The sequence below is a fragment of the Nicotiana tomentosiformis genome, chromosome 4, assembly GCF_000390325.3.
Source record: "Nicotiana tomentosiformis chromosome 4, ASM39032v3, whole genome shotgun sequence".
NCBI classification, from domain to species: Eukaryota; Viridiplantae; Streptophyta; class Magnoliopsida; order Solanales; family Solanaceae; genus Nicotiana; species Nicotiana tomentosiformis.
Window position 1 is genome coordinate 97,881,342 of NC_090815.1, and position 5,997 is coordinate 97,887,338.

Here is a 5,997-nt window from a genome sequence, read left to right on the forward strand (position 1 = left end):
AACTACTCGACTTCCAAATCTTAAATTTTCATTTTTGAAAGATTTAACAAAAAACTTGATTTTTCTTCCATTAAATCCGAATTAAACGATGGATTCAAAGACATAATCATGGAAATTAATCAAAATTGGATAAGAATCACTTACCCCAAACACCCACGCAAGAATCTCTCCAAAAATCGCCTTCTACCGAGCTCCAACTTTGATTTTTGAGTTATGAACTCAAACCCCCATTTTTGGGACTTTTAATTCTGCCCAGGTAGGCCTTCTTTGTGTTCGCGACCATTGCCTCGCGTTCGCGAAGGCCAAAACCCAACTGCCTCAAATCCTTCATCGTGTTTGCGACCTCCTCGTCGCATTCGCGAAGGCCAATTGTTTCTGCACCATCATTTCCTCTTGGCGTTCGCAAACCCCTCATCTCGTTCGTGATGACCAGCTGACCAAGTCCTTCGCGTTCGCGAAGGCCAAACGACCCCTGACCCCTATCTTCCTTTCTTCTTCACGTTCGTGTTGCCTGGGCCGCGTTCGCGAAGGCTTGCCCTGCTCCTTCTTCACGTTCGCGTTCACAGCTTCTCGTTCGCGAAGGACAAATCATCAGCCCCTCAAATTTCTCTTCGCGAATGCGGGACTCCCTTCGCGTTCGCGAAGAAGGAAACCAGACTACAGCAACAACAATCCAAACAACTCCAATTTGGTCTGAAACCACCCCGAAATACCCCCGAGCCCCTCGAGACCCCGTCCAATCATATCAACCAGTCCCATAACATATCACAGACTCGTTCGAGGTTTCAAATCACATCAAATTACGCTAAAAATACAAATCGCACCACAAATCAAACTTATGAACTTCAAAAACTTCCAACTTCTAAAACTCATGCCGAAACCTATCAAACCAACCCGGAATGACGTCAAATTTTGTAGGCAAGTCCCAAATAACATAACGGAGCTGTTCCAACTCTCGGAATCGCATTCCCACCCCGATATCAAAAAGGCCACTTCCGATCCAATTCTCCAAAAATTCAACTTTCGTCATTTCAAGCCTAAATTGGCTACAGATCTCAGATTCACAGTCTGGACACGCTCCTAAGTCCAAAATCACCTAACTGAGCTAATGGAACCGTCGGAACTCCATTCCGGAGTCGGCTTCACACAGTTCCGACTATGGTCAAAATTCTAAGACTTAAGCTTCCGTCTTATGGACTAAGTGTCCCAAATCACTCCGAATCATCCGTAAATCAAACTCGACCATACACGCGGGTCATAATACATATTATGAAGTTGCCCGAGACCTTAAGTTATTGAACGGGGCGTTAATTCTTAAAACGATAAGTCGGGTCATCGATGTATTTCAAATCTTTTTTTTATTAGATTTGCTATGGCAGGCTGTTTGTATTTGAATTGGACTTCAGTTCAGTATTTTTACTTTTGCTTAAAGAATTTCAATCTAAATAGTTGGATGACAGTTACATCAACTTAATTTTTGTATATTTTGTTTATGCGCCTCTTTCTTCTTCTTGCTTACCGACATTTTTTGGTTTCTTGGAAATCGACACTTCAAAGGTACATTATTCTTTGTTTTATAAAAGGCTTAGATCGATATTTTAGCTTTGTCATTGCAATATCTTTTCTTTTCCCCATAGATTCTGCATTATTAAATTGTTAATCAACCTTTTTCTCCTAAAAATAAATTTTATATTGCATAAAATTATTATTTAATTAATTTTTGAATATAATTAAGAACTTTAAAATTAATTAAAATTTTACTTACTAAATCTTTCATTATTTGAACTACAACATAAGAAGTTTTATTTTAAAAAGGTGAACTCTATTTTTAAAGGGTAAATAAAGCGAATGATATTTCGCTAAAGATATTCATCCTTTTAGTCTACATGAGTATGCGAATATGAATAACTACCGATTCAAAACATATATTTGCAAGTAAACATACTAATTTCATCTGTAAAGAAAAAAAAAAGGCAATAACATATATAACATGAAGAAGTGCGTGAAGTCATTCTTAAAATGTATTCCATGATCGGATTTAATTTTGGTTATATATGTATAATAAACCTGACATTGTAATTTAGAGTGAATAATCAAAACCTTCGATCAACAGAATGGCATAAATGTAAAATAGAGGATTACGACTAATATCAATAATCATCATTCATGAACTTATATTTTTATTTAACTTTTATTTTTATACTAGATGACTCTTGCCCGCGCTTGCGGGCCCGACGATTTAGATTCTAATGCAGTTTTACTTTACATTGCAACTATGAAAGAAGAACATTTCGTGAGATGTACAGTTATGCCAAAAGAACAAAGACAAAATTAGACATAAAAATCCCACGATGGCAAATACGTACATCGTACATCGGCTGATATCTCCAAATTGTGAAAAAGTCACCTTCAATCGTATGTTATCTTGAAAGGTACTCAACATGGATGTGTTAGTCATGAACTTAATTAAAGTAAAAAGTCGCCTTCAATTAGATCTTGTGCAATTGTATGTAAGCCAATGCAATATGTTTCACTTTATAAACTTTCAGAGTGCCCTTTTTTTCCCCTTCTACGCCTATACCTACTGAAATCAACTCAACTCCCTTCTCTTTCAGCTGATGCGGCTTGTGGGTAGGGAACGAACTACTAACATTTTCACCATGCATAACTACAGAGCCCTGAATAAGTTCCGCCAAGGTAATTGTGAGTAAGTTCCGCCAAGGTAATTGTGAACCTCGCAATTTTCAAAGATTGAAACTTCAAGAGAAGGGGATTATGTAGGATATTTCACAAGAGCAGCAGGAACAAGATACTGATACTTCTTATGAATGAAAAAATCTTACCAGAACAACATATGATGACCAATATTAGGAGAAACACACAACAGAGAAAACCATTAATAACTTAACAATGCAAACTAAATAAATCACAAATAATCATGCTACCAATTGAAAAATAAGCATTATTCCAAAGGAATTCTAAGAATCAAATAACTGTAGTTATTAGGAAAAAAAAAAACATAGCCATGGATTTATTATTATCTAGCTACTTTTTATTTAGTTTTCACAGATAATTGGAGGTGTTTTATTAGCAGACAATGTGATGATAAATCCACTTCCCTGCTTATAAAATAGAAACAATACCCTTTTATGGTAAGAAAGCTAAATACGTGAAGCAAGAAATTTTGATCCATTCCTATATATATATACCGGACATCATTAGGTAAACATAAAATTATCAAAGGGACTAAGCCTCACAAAGAGCCTTTATGATCAATGAAAGGCATGTTTGCAAATATAAATATACATTCTTTTAGCACAAACAAAACAACACATTACAATAGGTACTCTAATAGTTGGAGTAAAATTGGACTACACATATAGTACACACATGAGAGATGGTTTTCTCTTGTATACTGAGTTGATGCCGCTATTGCCTTAAGAATTCATTTACTGACTGAGAAAAGAAAGATCTATATGTTCCTTTGACATTGTTAATATTCTCTTTCCAAAATACTAATTTTCTATTCATTCATTTAATTTCTTTGTACTTGCTTACGTTTTTGGACAAAAAAAATATAGAAATCACGCGAGAAAAAGGTAGATAATAAGAGAATAAGATAGTTGAATAAGGATTGAAGAAGCTTGATACTCATACTACACGTTATAATGGTAATGGATGTTGAGTTTGGGTTCGTTTTCTTCCTTTCTATCTTTTTATTTTTCCAATGGCCCATTAGAGGCTTCTTTTCCTTTTCGTTTAATTTCCTTAGAATTTCTAAATATCTTAATTTTTCATTTTTTTTGAAATAGTAGTATGAAAAAATTGGTTGAAAAAATAAAGAATAGAATTCAAGAATTAAAAGAACATTATGTAATAGCTTGTAAATTGATCTTTCACTTCTAGCTCAGAATTGGCTATGTCATCCGAATCAAAACTACAAATGCAGAACTGAACTTTAAAATCAAGGAGAAATAAGAAAAGGAGATAGAATAGTAAGACTCACCAATCAGAAGCAGTGAAACACCATAAATCACTAAGCAAGGGTAGCGGCAAATAACTGCAACAATAGCCCAGTCCCAAGAGCAACTATATTGCCATAGAGGAAGAAGCGTGTATGTAAAGGATAATAAAAAAGCGTGTATCTCCATAGCTCCTACTATAATTGGAGGAAAAATAGGCGCAGAGAGATGTTAAAACTCAGGCAAAGGGGAAAGCGATGAATGGAAAAGCTCTAGAGGATTTTAGAGCCACAAAGAAAGCAAAATAGAGGAGGGGTATGTGACAATTCCGCATAGGGTAAAAGAAACGCATACTAACTTAAGTAAAGAGTAGAAAAGTCCAATCGTCGACCATCATAGGTTTCTATAGTATACCTATCTTCGTAGCAAAGAAAGATTCTAATCTTCAACTAAGATTGTTCGCTATCAACCACATGATCTAACTGAAAATAAATGGAGTAGCAACTCACTAAATGTTTGTGAAGCATGTTTCCCTAGAAAGGGAGCAATGTTGTGTTAAGTTTAACATATTTATAAAAATTAGCGTACTAATTACACTCCTTTAAAAGTTAAATTCATAATTAAAACAACTCTCATCACTTTTACTTAAAATGTTTTCACCACCCAACAAATGTTACACACATGCCTAAAAAGCAACACAAACCAACATAATCGGAAGCAGATATTAGAATTCTATCTTCTGAGAACTAAGCTCTTGGGTTCTTATATCTTTTGTCATAAGTGAAAGCCATTAGATCAATGTAATTCTCCCATGGATCAGTGATCAATGATCTAATTATATTAATAAACCGTGTACTTCTAAATGCGCTTGGAGCAATATTAAGAAAGTAATAGGAGGATCTTCATCTTCACCATAAAGATGATCTGCCAGAATTCAGTAAAAGGGAATTTTTTTTTTTTACAACGATCCAATAAAAAGAAAATAGGAATAGAAATCCAATAAGCTTCTGGATGTTTTTCATCACCAAGTTTGAAGCAGAGCAAACAGAAAAAGGGAGGAATGCACAAGCATTCCCTCGAAATATATAAAGGCAAAGAAAAAAGGTAATTTGCATGACTGTAAAGTTCCATCTCCACACAATCAACTCGTATAATTTTATCCCTAAGAATTCATCTGAAATATAGAATCAATTATGTTCCAACTTCCTCGAATTAGAGCACTATGAAAAATATATGATTATAATATTGAGAAAATTCAAGTAAAACAACCTCAAATATCTCACATAATACACTCATGACAAAGACATTTAAGAAACAAGTATACTAAAAATAAAGAATGCTCTAAAAAGAATATTATCTCTGTACATATCATAAATATGTTCCCAGAGACTGCACCTTTAAAGAGCAGCAAATACACGGTAAAAGAGCACCATTGTTGTCGGCGAAGAACTCCAAGTTATGCCCTAAACTCTTCTACCTCACGCCTAACTCTCCAACAACAAAAGTCAAACCAGACCGGAAAACAAATTCCTCATAAAGATTAACCCGGAAAAAAAGAACAAGATTTGGACAAAAATTAAAAGAGGAGGTGACCTGAAAGTTGCAATACCCAGTTGAGAAGATGAAAAGAGCTGGAAAAGGCATTAACAAGTCTGGAGAACTTGAACATATAAGGAAATGAAAGAAGGTGAAGCAATTGATCTTCCTACAGATTTGAAAGAAAATCATACATGTAATTAGAATAAGGGAGGTGAAAGAGTTATGCTTCTAGAATTGTGTTCGAGTGTTACTTGGAAAAAGCAACCCGGACCATTATACCCTTTATTTTATTGTGCAAAATGACAATTATAGCCTTGGTCGACCAACTTCTCATTTATATATAATAGAAAACTTAAGCACGTTACTGTCACGACCCAAAATCTATTAAAGGTCGTGATGGCGCCGGACACCGCTGTCAGGCAAGCCAACCATAAATACTCACTTCGGTTCTCATTTTAATATTTTGAAATCATACTTTTCCTTCCATAAAAAGTAG

At 34.9% G+C, this 5,997-nt stretch overlaps 1 long non-coding RNA gene across 3 annotated transcripts; it reads right to left on the bottom strand.

Moving 5' to 3' along the window:
- Positions 1 to 2,238: 2,238 nt before the first annotated feature.
- LOC104106821 (uncharacterized) lies at positions 2,239 to 5,758 on the bottom strand. 3 transcript variants are annotated; one of them, XR_001971337.3, is made up of 3 exons: positions 5,556 to 5,758; positions 4,007 to 5,446; positions 2,239 to 2,734 (listed from the first exon to the last, which is right to left on the bottom strand). It is a non-coding gene; the product is annotated as an uncharacterized lncRNA (long non-coding RNA). The 3 variants fall into 3 exon arrangements; XR_004509726.2 differs by having other exon boundaries at positions 2,463 to 4,089; positions 5,358 to 5,446; XR_011415532.1 differs by having other exon boundaries at positions 2,463 to 5,446.
- Between the last annotated feature and the right edge of the window lie 239 nt (positions 5,759 to 5,997).